This window comes from Rousettus aegyptiacus, unplaced genomic scaffold (genome assembly GCF_014176215.1).
Source record: "Rousettus aegyptiacus isolate mRouAeg1 unplaced genomic scaffold, mRouAeg1.p scaffold_m13_p_6, whole genome shotgun sequence".
In the NCBI taxonomy this organism is placed as follows: domain Eukaryota; kingdom Metazoa; phylum Chordata; class Mammalia; order Chiroptera; family Pteropodidae; genus Rousettus; species Rousettus aegyptiacus.
In genome coordinates this window covers 34,377,754-34,395,146 of record NW_023416309.1, presented here as the reverse complement: position 1 = coordinate 34,395,146, position 17,393 = coordinate 34,377,754, and positions in this window count along the sequence as shown.

Here is a 17,393-nt window from a genome sequence, read left to right as displayed (position 1 = left end):
CATGCAGTGGAGTACTAGTCAGCCTTTAAAAGGAAAGATATCCTGTCATACATTCTAACATGGGTGAACCTTGAGGATATTATACTGAGTGAAATAAGCCTGCCATAAAAGACAAATACTGTATGATTCCATTTATATGAAGTGTCTAAAGTAGTCAAATTCATAGAAACAGAAAGTAGAATGGTGGCTGCCAGGGGATGGGGGGAAAGGAATGGGGAATTGTTTAATGGCTATAGAGTTTCAATTTTGGAAAATGAAAAAGTTCTAGAGATTTGTTTCACAACAATATAAATATACTTAACACTAATGAACTGTACACTTAAAAATGGTTAAGATGATTTTTCAAATACCAGTAAGGCTCAGAGGAAACAAGATATCTATACGGGAGGGGCATTGTGACTAAGGATTGAAGAATGAGTACCCTTTTGATATTCTAGGATAGTGAGGGTTCTCATAGCCAATTCATATGCAAAGCAGTTTGTGGGAACAGGGGCCCCTCAGGCATGGTCAGGGAAGTGAGAATATGGTTGGGGTAGTGAACAAGGGCAGCTTGCGGGAGACAAGTGTGGAAATGGAGAGGTAAGCAAAGAGTGGGCCCTTATTGTTGTTTTGCTGCTATTGTTGTATACCCATAGCTACCAGTAAGATAGCTGGCATAAGTTAGGTGCTCAATAAATATTTGTTCAATAAATAATATTGACACAGTAGTACAGTGCTTTGTAAGTAATGGGAAACCAATAAATATTTAATCATGATATCACAGTTTAACTTACAAAGGCTAAGATAAAATAGTTGAAAGTTAAGTTATCTTAGTATTATTATGTCAACATTAGAAATAATATCTTTCTAAATATTTTATTAAATTTTAAAACTATGGCATTATTATGTTCAGGAGATTCACAGCAATAAGGTTTATTATATGAAAGTTAGTTTTTAAATAAAAGTCTATAGTATCCAAAATTGTGGTTCCACAAGGCCATTCTATATATTTTTTTCTATAATCTTCAAATTTTAGAATGTACTATTTCATTACAAAAAGCATTTTGGTCTTTCAATGGATCTGTGTTTTTTCAATAAACTACATTTCTACTGTTCCTTGAAGAATAAATTTTTTAAGTAATTAAGAAAATGTTTTTTAAGAGTCTGTTCTAAATCTCTGATGTAACTCCTCACATTTTTCTGTTTGTAAAATTATAGAGGATGTAGTGTTTTCATGAACATTATCTGAGCCGCTAGTCCCTGAACATGCCATGGTTTTGTACATCTCTGAATCCTTTTACTTGCTGGTTCCTTTATTTAGAATGTCCTCCCCAAACTTGTTTTTTTTGTCTGCAACATGGGGATAATAATAGCATCATCTCCCTCATATGAGTGTTGCGAAGATTACATGACTTTTAAGCATTTATTAGGTAGAGAGAGAATTCTGGACAGTGTAGCATATGATGAGCATTAGTAAATGTCAACTGTTATGATTTTGTTTTTCAAGGCACTCTTCATTATGAAGAGTGATTTCCTGTTATCTCCCATAACTCTTTTGAATATTTCTTCATCTAAGCTCTATCCTTTGGTATTATTGTTTTCATTATTCATTTATATACCTTCCTGGACTATGTGCTACATGAAGGCGAAGAATCTGCCTTATGCTTCTTTAGACTCAAAGTATCTAGCATGATGCTAGGCACACAGTGGGCAATGTGCTGAGTGATTGCTGGATGAATTGAAGACTGAAGGAGGAATGATGAAAACAATAATGACCCTCTGAAACAAATATCAGTAGTGTTTAAACTGACATTTTCCCAATTTGACAAGAAAATTCTGGGCTAATTTTTTTAACTTACTGATTATTTCTTTTCTCTATCTTCATGCAAATCCGGGGTTATATTAAGAGAAGGCAAGGTAAAATCTCTCCTACTGCCTACATTGTCTGGTTCTCTGAGTTTTCAATAACCACAATTATCATAGTAGAAATAGCTCTACCAAGTAAATACTTGACCTTCATACCTCTTCTGTTTGTTATATTAGGGTCTTCTGACTGAAAAATTTTTAAGTGCCCTTGTTGATCTTTTCCTAAGTGTAAATCTTAAACATTTTTTTCTTGATCAATATAGAATCAAGAGCCTCAGCCCTACTGTCATAGAACTTGATTATGGTGCTACCTAGTGGTCAAGTTTTGGCACATACTTTATTGAAACTGGCTCATGCTCTAGGTTTTAATTTATCTTTTATATTAGCAAATGTAAAACGTCATTTAACTACATACCTTTCTCTCTTTTTTCCTAGTATTTTCGGCAACTATTTCATTTATCCTCTATTCATGTAGTTCAGCTCTCTTCAGCAGAACTGAAAAATTAAAGATATGCTACAAGGCCTATCATCAAGAAGTCAAAGATACCCTTTTCTCCCACAGGAAAACCAAAATCTTTACAGTCAAAATACAGCACATTAACTTCTTTAGGCTGTGCTATGAGAGGATAGGCTAACATGCACCCCATCCACATATGTCTGGCAGGCCGTCTATAGCAAATGCACCCCTCCTTTGCACACATTCTCCTAAACAATCATTCTCTTTTCCCTTTTTCAAGACCAAACAATTTCCTCAAAAATATGGTTTCAGGCATAAAATAGGAAATAGTACTAAACAAACGGAAATGTTTTGCTTTAAATACTGAAGCCATTTGTTTACATTATGAAATAGTTTGCATTCAAAGCCCATAATTGAAAAGAAACATGAATCATCAATCACAAGGGGCCTTTATAGATAAGAAATAAATGCCGGCATAAACAATTGTATTAAATGTGAACAACTCTTCTTGGTAGCTTTTGCTGAGTCATTTTTCAGGAAGTGGGTTGTCCAGGGAGATTTCTACGGGAGGAACAATTGACAACATTTTCATATTAATAACCTCCACTTACTTTATTGTTCTCAAAACTTTTGTTAATGAGTATTTTCCTGTTCGGTTAAAAAAAAAAACATTAATCAAAAGATGAAGCCTAATATAATTTATTTTTATGTGTTTTGGTTCTTTTTGTCTATAAGTTATATTAAATATATTTAAGTTGTAAAACGTCCTTATTACTGAGCATAATATTATAAAATATTCTGTTCTGAATCTTTTGTTTAAACATATGTGCTATAGCATATGTTGGATACATTCCTTAGAGTGATTCCAAATCATTTTGTATTCATTTCCCAACAAGGCAGCAACAATATTTCTACTCTATGGTTTGGAGCCTCTTCTATCCAACTCCCAAGATTTTTCTCAGTCAGCCCTCTGATAAGGGACAATCAGTGTAGGCTCCTGGAGACCAACTAAAAGATTAAGCTATTCACACAAGGGGCCCTCAGAAAACTCTCTAGCAGGATCACAGAGGGCAGGCAGGGTCAGCGTGTTCCCTGGAGACTCCCTAGCATACACACTTTTGGTCTTTGTCCATAAGCACCAAGCCTCTCTCCTAGCTTTAAGAAGGGGCTGAAGTCACCTGTCTATGGAATTGGAGAGGTAAACTGTCAAATAAGATCATTGTGTGATTATGATTCCCATTAGTATAAATAATTATCATACTTGTTCTGATTTAACACAAATATATCTCCCACCACCTACCCACCCCGCAACCTGCGCTAACCAGAGCCCTGGTGAGAAAGCCTCAGTTTACATGCACAATGTAGCTTTCCTTTTGTGCTGGGTGATAAACAAAGTGGACCCAGTTATATAGTCAAGTACCAGAGTCAAAGTAGGCTTCTGTGTAGTGTCACAGTTGTATGCACTGACTCTGGAATTAGACTGCCTAAGTTCAAATCCTACCTCTGCTACTTATTAGCTATGAGACCTTGGGCACTTTTCTGTGCCTGGAGTTTCCTTATTTACAAATAGATAAGGACCTATCCCATAGATTTGTTGGGGAGATGAAATTAATTAATGCAAATAAGGTCTTCAAAAACAATGCCAGGACACAAAAAGCACTATAGAAGCCTTAGGAAAGGTACTATGAACCATTGAGGATAAGTTTTTGAGTTTTTTAAACCAAAGGCATTATAATTTTATGGTGAGTAGTACTGTTCTTCTATTCCTTTTCAAATGGACACATGTAAATGTGTCTCCGATGCTCAATGGTTAGAGTTTTGAAAATGTCGGTGACCCATAAAAATGTTGAGACTACAATCCTCATATGCTTATTATAAAGTTATTTTCTGTATACTGACCTTTACGTTCTGTTAGTTTATTCATTAATCATTAAAAAGAAAACTACATATTTAAAAACTTAGAATTACCAAGCCCTTGAAAAGTCCACAGGTCAATGGAAAAGTTTCTCCTTTATTCCAAGTGGCCTGAGAGTGGGTGGGGTCTGGGAGTGAGGCACCTGCAGTCCATACCCAGGATGGCACATGCACCTGCTGGGAGAACCCACCTTCAGACCTCAGGGTCAGGCTTTGAAAGCAGATCAGTCTAACTCTAGAGCTCATAACCACTATGTGACACTACCTTCCTGGCTCATTGGTGCTTCACAGCCCAGAACAATCTTTTTTACATGAATCCCAGAATCTTCCATTTCCAGGCTCCAGTTTCCTGGATTTTATTTTTGGAGGTAAAGAGAAGAATCAACATCAGAAAAAGAACCCCAAATCCTAGAAAAGGACTACAAAAAAAGGATCAGATTATATGCACCTTTAGGGGGTTATTGTTTTCTCCCCTGCTTTGACATTCCCCAACGATCATTAAAAGAAGGACTATACTGTGGGGAAAGGGGAAAGCTGCCATTTTCTTGTGGTTTCGTCATATCTCCCTGGCTTCTTCTCAGCCTCCTTCCCAGGTTTCTTTTCCTCAGTCAGTCCTTTAAATGTAGTTGTTTCCAAGGAATCTGTCCTCAATTATCTTTTCTTCTTCCTCTCGACTCTTGTGATTTCATCTTCTACTTGTGTATTGACAAGTCTCAAATCTAAATCTTCAATTGCACTTTTCTCCTAAGCTCCAATCTTCATTTCTAACAACCTGCATACTATCTCCACCAGAATAATCTCTCCCACTAGCATTTAATATTCAACATGTTCAAAACTGAAGAAGTCATTAACTTTCTTCCTAGTCCATTCAGGCTGCTATACAAGGATTCTATAGACTGGGTAGCTTAAACAATGAACATTTATTTCTCACAGCCCTGGAGGCTGGGAAGTCCAAGATCAAGGCAATGGCATATTTGCTGTCTGGTGAGAGCCTGCTTCTTGGTCCATTAATAGCCATCTCACTGTGCCCTCACCTGGTGGAAAGTACAAAGAAGTTCTCTGAGGTCTCTTTTATAGGGACACTAATCTCACTCATGGAGGCTCTGCCCTAAGGACATAATCACCACCCAAAGGCCCCACCTTCCAAATACCATCACACAGGGGAATAGGTTTCAACATATGAACTCTGAGAGGACACATTCAGTCTATAGCACTCTCTTCCCACTTTAAGCCAGTCTCCATACACCGAACACCCATCTACTAATAATGCTGATATCCCCCAACATAGATTCTTAATCTGCTTCTACTCTCCAAAGCAATCTGTCCTATCTCTGATCTATTAACTCTGAGCCTGGTCACTTCTGGGCCTTTGTAGATGCTGTTCCTATTGTCTGGAATGCCTTTCCATCTGTCTGGTGAATAAATTTCTATGTATTTTTCAAGATTCAACACAGACAGCTTCCTCCTCAAAGCCACCCTAGGTCCTAAATTGTACTTCACGTAAGACATAATTTAGACAGGGGCATATATACTTTATTTTCAGTACTAAGCTATGAATTATTTGAAGACTACCTCTGGGCCTAATTCATCTTCACAGTTCTCAGAGGACTTAGTATAAGACCTCATACATAAAAGTCCTCAATAAATGTTTCCTAAAACAATTAATCAATTAATGTAGTAAAGGGAGCCAGTGTATTTTAGAATGGTGAATTATTTCTTCCTCCACTCATACTTTGTCTTCAAATTTCCCATTACCTAGAAAACTTTTCTGGATTGGTCACTACTCAGAAATTTTGATGTTGTTAACTGTCTATCTCATATATTTGGTTTATAAGGCCTTACACAAACTGTACCCTTACAAGGACAGCTATTGTAGAGTAAAAGCTGAACGAATGACTAATGTGAATTCTTTCACTTCAAACACACTATGATAAAAAGAAAAATTTCCAACTATACCAGGTTTTACGGGGTTATGGTTCAATAGGTGATCTGTATGCTTCCTTTTTACTTCTAAACACATGTGTTCTTTTGTTTCTCAGGAAGTAATCATCATGTAGCCATGGAAATCAACAAGTGCAAAGGAAATGTTGCAGGAGAATAATGAAGCTAACTAACCCAACTCCACAAGAGTTGGTCACATCCTAAAATAATTAAAAGACAACCATCCAAAAGCTCTTAGAGAAAGTGTTAATTGGTGCTTGGTATTTTGACAGTAGCTGAAAGCATTTCAAAAATTCAAAGGCATTCATAAAATGTAATGTGTTATCAAGGTGAATGAACAAATATTTATTGAGTGACTACTATGAACTAGGCCTTTTCACATATATTCTCTCATTTTATAATCTCAACAGCCTGATAGAATAGCTCTTTTTAGTATCTGTTCTACAGATTTAAAAAAAAAAAAAAACCTTCAATCTGAAACGTTAAATGACTTGCCCAGAGACTATCAAGTAAAAGACGGCACTTAAAGGAATGTTCTTTCCATCAATCAGAATTCATCTTAGAGATGAATGATGTCCTGATCCCATGGGCTGAATCTCAAGAGGAACTATCATAGAACAAACCATCTCCCAATCAACTTTCCACAACTGTAAGATTCAACTCTTTCTTTATCTGCTTAACTAGGCCTGCAAATTCAAAGCCTGAGAGGTAGATTTGTGGTTTGGAGGTTTAAGACCTCTCAATAACAGGAAAGATCAAGACTATATATTGTTTTCCTTTAAGTCATTTATAAGTCAAAATATCACATCACTAAAATTCTGACACAATAGACAATCCTATTATTTTCTTCTTCGCATAGATTTTATAATGTCAAAATTGTTGTAAAGATCCAAAGTTTGTATTTTACAGAAGTTTGTCTTGTGATGGTTTCAGAGGTAAAGGAGATTATTTTAGGGAACACTTGTGGGCTCAGTCTTATTGCTTTATAAGCTACACTTTATATTTTATACAAATTATATTATTAATTTAAGTCCTATACAGCTTGGCATGTTCATCATGTTAACCATTCATTTTGACGAATCATATTAAATTATGATGGATAGTTCAACACAAAAGAAATTTCCTTAGAAGTGTCAGGACAAATTCAAATCCAAAACTTCAATCATGTCATTATTGATAATAATAGGAATGAATTGTCAGACAAAACTTTGAGGAAATTTGCTTTATCATAAGCAACCAGTCACTGCCATTTTTTGAGAATCAATTTTGTGCTTAGCACTATTCTAGGTTCTGTAAAAGATCCAGAAGCGATATGTAACAAGGTGAATTGATAAGGATTATGTTAAGCTTTAAGTCGCAGAATAGAGACTACAGTGGCCTTTGTTCTCTCATGTAAAAGAATCCAGGTATGGACTTGGATAGTCCAGGATAAGTGTGGCAACTCCACAAAGTCATCAGACACCCAGCCTGCTTCTATATTTCTGCTTTCTGTCTTTAGCAAGTAGCTTCTATCCTCAAGGTCATCTCAGGATACAAAAACACTCTGGAGCTCCGGGCACCAAGTCCTCATCCCAAGCAGCAGGAATAAGGGTGAGGGAAAGTCAAAAATGGTATGGACGAACTATATGTTCCCATTACTTAGAAATTTTCCTTGACTTTCCACTCAGAAACATCCGCTGTTATCTCATTGATCAGAACTTAGTAACATGGCCACACTTAATCTGCACATGAGACTGGAGGAGGACAGTCTTTTTTTGGTCACGGTGTTATTTGTATGTAAGTTAAGATTCCATTACTAAGGAGGAATGGAAAGAATGGGGCCAAATATAGAGGAAGTGCCTATATTTGCAACCACTGAAGGTAAAGAGGCAGAGGGACAGCAGAGCCCAGACAAAAGATCAAAGTCTTCAAAATGGAAGAATAATTGGGTTTGAATCTCACATCTGCTATATACCAGATGTAGCAGAAGTAGTGGGATCAGCTAGAAGGTAATTTGGACCAGGGTGGTAGTAATGGAGATGCTGTGAAATGGTCAGATTTTGAATATATTTTGATGGTAGAGCAAACAGGATTTATTAATGAATTAGAATGAGATAAGGTAGATAAAGAGAAGTCAAAGGTGGTGTGAAATTTTTTTGTTTAAGTAACTGGAAGAAGGATGGAGTTGCAACTTACTGAGAAGGGTATTGATATAGGAAACACCCAAAACTGTAGAAAATTTGTATGAGTTTATTTGGGCCAAACTGAAAACATATGTCAAGGAGCAAGGTCTCAAATGTTCCCAAGAATAACAGTTTTGCAGCTTCTTTTATGCATTCGAAATTACGGGGGGATTGTAAGAAAGATTGAATGAAGACAAATCAAGTAAGAGAAGAACTGAAAATCCACCACTGCACTTGCTGTGGTTGCTATACGAGTAGCTACAGTGGATAGTGGGGGTTAGAGGAGAAGAAATGAAAAGAGAAAAATTGAAGCAGCAAGTAAATACTTTTTAAAGAAATTTTGCTATGAAAAGAAGGAGAGAAATGGGGAAAGAGTAAGCTAGAAGGAAAAGGAGGATCAAAAGAGTTTTTGTTCTTGTTTTAATGATGAGAGTTTGCTTATAGGGTACCGGGAAAAGGAGAGAGAAATTCATGATGCAGGAGAGAGAGGAGAATGGCTTGTAGCACTGTTCTTGACTGAGTAGGCAAAGAGGTGGAAGTGGAGATTCTGGCCTTTGTAAAGAGTGTGGAGAGCTCATCCAGAACAGGAGGGAAGGCAGAGTCTATGAGCCTAGTTGTTGGTAGGTAGGTAGATGTGGTTGTGGGAGCTTGTAGAAGTTTTCTTCTGATCGTTTCCACTTTCTCAGATATAGGAAGCAAGGTCATCATGACAGTGAGGGGTTGAAAGTTTGAGAAGCAAAGAAAAGGCATAAAAGAATCTCCTCCCGGTAGAGTGAATGAATAAATAGCTTAGGGAAATACAATATGATTGCTGGGCAGCTTGAAGGGTCCACTAGAGATGAGTGACCAGGACTGTAAAATGAGACTAGTTAATTTAATTGTGTGTTTTTCTCCAGCTTCATTTAACTGTGTGAATGGAGTCGAGGAAAGTCGAATTTAGCAAAGGTTGTAGTACAGCCAAGTTAGTTCATCAAAGCAAGAGAGGGACAGGGAGTTGAGAATACATTCAACAAAGTTATTAAAATATTTGATCACAGATTTAAGCTGAGTAAGGAGGGAAGTGAGGGCATGAAAGAAATGAGGGGTAGTGAAAATGTGGTTGGATCAATGGATTTTAGGTCCCAATGGAGCTGAAGGATTGCTGGAGTTCAGAGTGTTGCATGTCCATTAACAAAAAGGACTGAAATTCTCAAATCTAAACCTTAATGATGTCCAAAGACACTAAAACTTAGAGGCTTGCCAATATGAGCTTCCCCATTCACCCACCCCAAAATAAATAAACCAACCTTCTCTCTCAATTACTGACCTGATACAGAGAGAGTGACATCATAATGCCATGATTAAATCCTGTTCCTGGATTCCAGATTTTCACTCACTTCCAGCCATTTCCTACAAACGACAAAGTAGAGATTCCAGTGGGCTCTCTGACATAGCAGGATGCCAGGTCAACCAAAGCCTCATTTCTTTAGCCTGAAGAGAATTGAACATCAGCTCTCTGGCAGTCTATTTTGTTAATCAGTTTTCAAGCAAGACCTCATTTGTTTTGAAAGTGGTTCATTAAAGCTGTTCCACAAGCAGCAAGGGTGCTTTCTCGAGTTCCACTCTTGCCTCAGGTGTGGAATAGAGCCATAAATCAAAACTTCTTTAAACAATAACAACACAGAACCCAACACCTTGGACATATACAAGGAAATAAAAAATATAGCCCCCAAATCAAACTTCTCAAAAAAATCATTCATTCTGGGTGGGATGCCGGGGCCCATTTTTCCCAGCCAGTAACTAACAAATGCACTCTCAAGCAACTTCATACGATTGACTAACATCATGCAAACATCATAGACTCGAAAGGGTATTTACACACAAGTCATGCTGAAATTCTCTTTCTCTTTGTGCCACTGAAAACCCAAAGTTTCTTTTAATATCTAAATTAATGACTCAATAGTTAGGCATTTTCAACTTTCCTTATGCAAGTCTCTTGTCAGGATTTTAGAATTTTTAAACCTTTATCTTTATTGAGTATCACAGGCCTGAAAGAGAGAAAATTATTAATTAATAATAGTTTTTGTTATTTCAGCTTCTTTTTAAAAACACCCCAGCAATAAATATAGCACCAACTATCCAGGAGTTCTGAGTAAATGTGAGTTTACGTGACAATAACAAAAAAAACAGCAAGTAATGCATTTTGCTTTCTTGAAATTTAAATACAAAAAAGTCATTTTAAATGTTTAAAATAATTATCAAATAGTATTCTTTCCCTTTTTAGTCAAGTCCTACTATACTTAAAATACTTGTCACCCTTCACAAATCCCAGATGCTATAAAAGGTTGAACTTAGATCCTAAGGTAAAGATTTGCCATCAGAAAATGGAACCAAAATCAGAATGTCCCACTTCTGTGAGTTTAAGAAAAAGCCTTAATGGTTCTTTTTAGTGTGTGTTTTGGGGTTGAGTAGTATTTAAAGCACTAAACTGTCTCTTCAGTATTTGAGAGGATTAGGTTTAGAGTTCATTGTGTTGTCTGTCTTTTGAAAGATTAGATAGTTTAGTTAGGCTCCTACTGACCATGTAAATGTCTCAGTGTTTATTGACTGTCTGCAGTCATTATCAAAGGCTCTGAACACAATCGACACCTTGTAAACAGAAATCCCATTATTTTTGTGGTACTGATAAGATTTACTGAGGATTTAATTTTTGTATTATTGACTGGCCAGTTAAAGATATTAATACAGTACTGGAGAACATGATAAATGAGTATGAATTCAGTCAAAAAACTTGCCCTTTTATTTTGTTTGGAAACTACAATCTCATTTTGCGTGTAGATTGTATAAAAAATATCTGCACAGTGCTCTGTTTAAAAATATTTCTTAAGTACATTCGAGTGTGTTATATGATTTTCTACTAATCCTTCAATGATCTACAAAGAGATTTATGTTTTTAAAAAGATGTCTTAAATCTTTCAGTATATAGAAAGAAAAATTCTATGGAGAGTGTACTAATTTAGCTTGGGAACATTATAAAAATTTATTTGTTGGATGGTTTGGGCCTACATTTTAAAATGCTTTAATCAAAATAAAATTTGAAAAGGCATACAATAGACATGTTGCATTTGACCACAGGTAAAAATCTGTGGGATCAACATTATTTTGATTCTGAATTTGGTGCTCTCTGCTGGGGAGGTGCTATCAAACTTCTCTCCCTGCCCTCCAGTAAGATGTGTGAAAGATGAAAGAGGATAAGAAAAGTGTGCTTTACCTAGGGACCTATATGGAAGAACCTTAAGAGAAGATGACAGCATTCAGAGTTTAATAAAAACAGGAAGGAGACTTGCTTCAGGAGAAACAGGAAAGAGTCTTGCATTGGGAGAAAGCTAATGTTCAAGCATAAAGAACTAAGATTAGACAGTTTTGCCTAAGAGAAGTGGAAAGGGTGCCCCAACACCGCCTTTGATTGCTTCAACATAAAATATAAATTGCTTAACGCAAAACATAAAACCTTCACGGTGAAGCCCCAACACATCTTAACAGCCTTAGCTCCCAGCCTTTGATCCCAGCCATCACGCCCCCGGCCTTTGCTTTTGCTATATCCTGCTTCCTCACCTCTTGACTTGAAATGGCTTCTTCTCGTTCACCTCTTCACTCCAAATTCCTGAATGCCAGTTCTTCTGTGATGTCTTTACAAACTCAGACAAGTATCTCATTTGCTCCACTATATGCAGGGATTTCTTGTCATTTCTTTGTGTGTCCAGGTTCTCCACATTGGTAAGCTCTTGGAGGGCAGGACTCAATCTTACTCTTTTTTTTTTTTTTTTTTTTTTTTTATAACCCAAGGATCTAACATACAATATGTGCCTAATAAATGTATAGGGAAAGGAGAAGAAGGGGAAGAAGGAAGACACATATCTATGCCTTTGCTCACACACCCATCCCATTCTCTTTCCAATATGAAGCTTACCCATTAGTTAAAAACCAACTGTTTTTTGAAGACTTCCTTTACCAATGATCTTCCACTTCTTTAAACTCCCATAGCACCTAAGTGAAAATTACACAATTAAACTTAACAAGCTTGTGTTGTCATCTTAGTTGTATTTTTATATCCATGTGCTATTTCCCCAACCACAATCAAAGAGCTCTTTGCATCACCCACAATGCCTAGAGATGCTTAGGGTTGTTACCTACCAAGTGTTTGTTGATAAGGAAAAGGAGAAGTTCTGAAAGGTAGACCAGGAAGGTGATTTTGACAAGCTCAGTGAAGGAGGACACATTCAGGATAGCCCAAGCCATGACAGAGGTCAAGCAGTAAGAAGCAGCAGGCAGACTGCTCCCTGATTCCTCAAGCACCTCAAAAGGAGATAAAGTCAGTCCACCAGGTGTTTAATAAGGGGAGAAAACAGCCTGTACTTAAGTTAATGAAAAGCTTGGGCATTGCAAGTAGTAGCAAATGTTCACGATTGCTGGAGACAAACCAGGCAAGAGGAATAAAGTCAGAACAGGGAGAGGTTATCGAGCACCAATTATATGCTAAGCATTTGACATACACTCTTTTTTGAAAAACATTTTTATTGAGATATAATTCACAACCATATAATTCACCCATTTAAAGTGTTCGATGTTCGGTTTTTTGTTTGTTTTGTTTTGTTTTGTTTTTGTCTTTGTTTTGTTTTTTAGTGTATCCACAGAGCCGTGCAACCAATAACACAATCAGTTTTAGAATATTCTCATGACCCCAAAAAGAAATGCTGTACTTATTAGTAGTCACTTCCTATTTCCCTCATACCATCACCCTACCACCCTACCTCCAGCTTCAGGCAACCACCTATCAACTTTCTGTGTCTACAGATTTGCCTACTCTGGATATTGCATACACATGGATTCATACAACATGTGGTCTTTCATGACTGACTTCTTTCACTTAGAATAATGATTTCAAGGGTAATATATGTTATAGAATGTATCAGAACTTCATTGTCTTTTAATCGCTAAATAGTAATATTTTCAATTAGCAGTTGGGAATCCAAGCACGTGAAGGGCCAACAATAGTTATATTTGCATTTTCAGCTGCACAGGTGTTGGTTCTCCTAACCCCCATTTAAAGGTCAACTGTATTGTAGTGTGTAGATACACAACATTTTATTCATCTATTCATCAGTCGATGAATATTTTGGTTGATTCTAGACATACATTCTTTCATTGATTCTTCCCTGTACTCCTGGGAGGTAGGCGTTAGTGCCCTTATTTCACAGATGAGTAAATTGAGCCTCAGAAGTTAACTACCCTGCCCCTTGATGTAAATAATGGCATTGAGATTGAACCCAAGTCTGCCTGAGTCCAAAGCCTCTATGTTGAATCGCCATCTGTTATTTGGCAAACATCATCAATGGAGGGATGAAGATCATGCCAAATTCCAAGGACTCATAGAGATCATTCATGTTCCCAATCTTTCAGGGAATTTAGCTATAAATTTTAAAATGTGATAGTTGTGTGACAAAGCAGAAGGAACTTGAGCTTTAGAGCTAGACAATCATGAATATGCATCCCATGTAACAAGCTTTGTGATTCAGGGCAGATGGTTTAACTTCTCTGAGCTTCAGTTTCTTCATCTATAAAAATGTAAATAAGGCCAACCTTACAGGGTTGTTGTGAGTATTAAATGAGCTGATAGATATACAGTCCTAATGTATAGTAGTAGGTAATAAGAATATGGTAGCTGTTAATATTGTCATTACTGTTTGCACTGGTGCCGAGAAAGTATGTAAAATACCCTCCTCCCCAACACACACACACAGACACTTCCCCCACTGGGAGGAACCTAAAGAGGTCATTTTGGGATATGTAGTAGTGGAAAATCCAGGCAGAAGTCTCCAGTGGTAAGCAGACAGAGATAACAGGCAGGAGCTCAGGTGATAGGTCAGGGCTAGAGAATAGATCTGGGAGTTATCAGCATGACAGTGAAGGTTGAAGCTGTGACAACTATTCAGGTAGAACCAGCCAGAAAATAAAGAAATTAGTCCTGTGTCTGACCCCTGGAATGTCCACAATTAAAGTCAGGAGAAGAAATAAGAAGCAGTAAAGGATATAGAAATAACTGGAGGGGTTGTGGTTATACTAGGATAGTATCTAATTTTGAAAGCCAAAGGAGAAAATATATTTAAGAAAAGAGAAAATATATTTAAGAAAAGATAAAAGGTAGGAGAGAAAGTTGAGTAGGTTATGGTGTAGAAAGGTTTATAGTAATGAGAACTGAGAGTAGGCTGTTACATTGGCAATCAGGAAGTCAATAGTGAACTTAACTGCTGAGCATCATATCCATCTACCTATTCATTTGTTCATTCAGCATTCATCAAACACCTACAGTGAACCAGGCACTGTGATATGCCTGAGAAACACATGAGTAAAACACAATCTCTTGCTACACTGAGCACGACATAAAAAAAAAAAAATGTAAGGGAAGTGCAATGTTCTGAGACCTCTTTTCTCTAAGAGTTGGGCCCAGGAAGAGAAACTGGGGCTTCATAGGACAATTGTGATGGAAAGAGAGAATTAGCAAATCAGGAAGAAACTGAAGGGCATGTCAAAGGCAGGCTGAATGAGGAAGGGGCTTTTTAAATTTTAAAGCGGGGATTAAAAGGAGAAAAGAAGGCAGAAGCCTTTGGTTTAACTTATTTGACAGAAATGTCATCTGGAGGCTTCTCTTCTCACTGGTTTACAATTGAGATGTTGCTACATTGAGTCGATCAATTTTTAAAACTTGGGTGAATTTCAAGTATATGCATCAACAATTTCTCTCCAAGGATCTTCAAGGATCCAGAATTATTTTCCTCTCACGACTTTGAGTAAAATGGATCGTTGAAGGAAATGTATTACGTTTATCCTTTAGCTCTTGCACCTTTAGACCCACTACAGAAACTACAGATTCCTCCCCTTCTCCCAGCCCCCAGCCTCTAGTCAAGGTACCCCTAGTCAGAGAAGCAAGTTAGAGAATGGGGGCCAGAATACCATGGCCTCACATCTATGGCCATACTTCCACATTAAAGCAAATAAATAAAGAGGTGTAAATAAAAATTAATTCAGAAGTTACAGGCAGAAAACGAAACAAACAAACAAAAATAGGTATAATAGAAATGAAAATACTAAAGTTAAATAATAAAACCAGAAGACCAAAAATCAAAAGAAAACTGTGACTCCTTTAATATTAAAGGGTAAAACAAGTTTTTAAAAAAGTTTTTTAAAAAGTTTGGAAAAAAGTTTTTAAAATTTTTGAAAATAAACTTAAACTTAAAAAGTGGAACAAACAAAAATCACAAGAATCAAAAAGATTAAATAATGACAAAGTAAAAAAAGAGCTTTGAAAACAAGAAAAGTAATCGGTAATTTCAAAATAAAAAGATGACAGAAGTAGATTTTTAAAAATCCTATCAAAAGATTAAAGGAATGAAAGAGGAAATAATAAAATGACAAGTTAAAGAAATAAAAATAGAAAATAATGAATATAAATAAAATAGCAAAGAAGAAACCAAGTTTAAAAAAAACAAGAACTTAGACATAAAAAAAATATATCAAAGCTAAAATGGGTAAAATTAGTGAAAATTAGGCAAAGAGATATATAAATCAGAATGAAAAAAATACATTATACACAAAAACACAAATATTTTTAAAACTGAGGTGTTCAAAATAAATCTCTAATAAGAATTAAACACATATCTACAGGGAGAAAAATGATCCTAAGATGATCCTCTGGGTTGAACGAAGCCACACCAACCCTTGATCCTGGTGGAGGGTAAGGGCAGAGACAAGGGAATAAGAGCAGAGCAGCATTTCCGTCCTCTACCTCGATGGGAACATAGTGCCACACCCTGGGTGCCAAGGTAGCTGGGAGAGGTCTGGCCCGCAGGCACTCTCTAGGAAAGCACCACTGTTTCATTGTTGCTCCAACACTATAAAAGCTCTAATTAGTGGTAACCTCATAGGACAACTGACAACCAACTGAAGGGCCTACAGGGAGTCACATGGTTTTCTTCTCTCACACATAAAAAGAGGTATCAGTTAGGTTAGGGTTAGCTGCAAACAATAAAGCCCTGGAATAACAAAGTCTTGAACAAGCTAGAATTGTGTTTATTTCTCATTTAACAGTCTAGAGGTAAGCTCAGACTGACAGTGATTCTGCTCCATGAAGCCCTCAGGGTCTTGGCAAACTTCCAGCTTTCTACTCCCATTCCTAGAACCCTACACTTAGGCCTTGTCCTCATGGGCCACGACAGAGCTGCAAGAGAAAGGAAATAAGAAATGGCAAAGGGTATATATTAGTTAGCTCTTAAAGAAGGTTCCCAGAACTGCCTTATAGTGCTTCCATTCACACTTAATTGGCCAAAATTAAGTAACACTTAGCTGCAAGGGATATTGGAAAATGTAGTTTTAACTCTGGTGACCATGTGCATAGCTGTAAATTCAGTTCTAATGAAAAGCGAGAATGGATACTACAGTCTCTGTCCCAGTAGGATGTAACTTTAGTACTCCCCTCCTCTCCTGAGGGATGCACATTTATATCAGGTGTGGGTCAATTTTAAAAGTCTTTAATTATCCTGGTCTTGCTAGAAAAAAAGAAGACTTCAACAAAACTACATGAAAAAAACTAACATCAATATGAATGTTTCCACACACAGCGAGGGGGGTTATGATTTGATCACAAGATGCCAACATCTCATTCTGGTCCGATGTATCAGAAATCTGAAAACTAAAGTTATTATCCAGTTGCATAGACCCAGGTTTGCCTTTTTATACAAGGAAAGGTACTGGCTTTCTGGTTTGGTTTCTGCCTCTTATTTAGTTCCCTGAACATCCTTCCCTGAATAAGTTGCCCACCTGGATAAGCAGCCTTTCTCCCTATTGCCCCCATTTTCCTCTTTGGGATAGGCCTCTTGGATCCAAAGAAATGTACAGTGGAATTTAGAGGAATATACATTATGCTTCCAGCACTATACTAGTCACTAAGAAGAATCACAAAAGGCCTTTGGGCTCTGTGGCAAGAAGATGCATTTGTGGGGCCTCAGTTTACCTCTGGATAATAAAAGGGTTGAATTGGA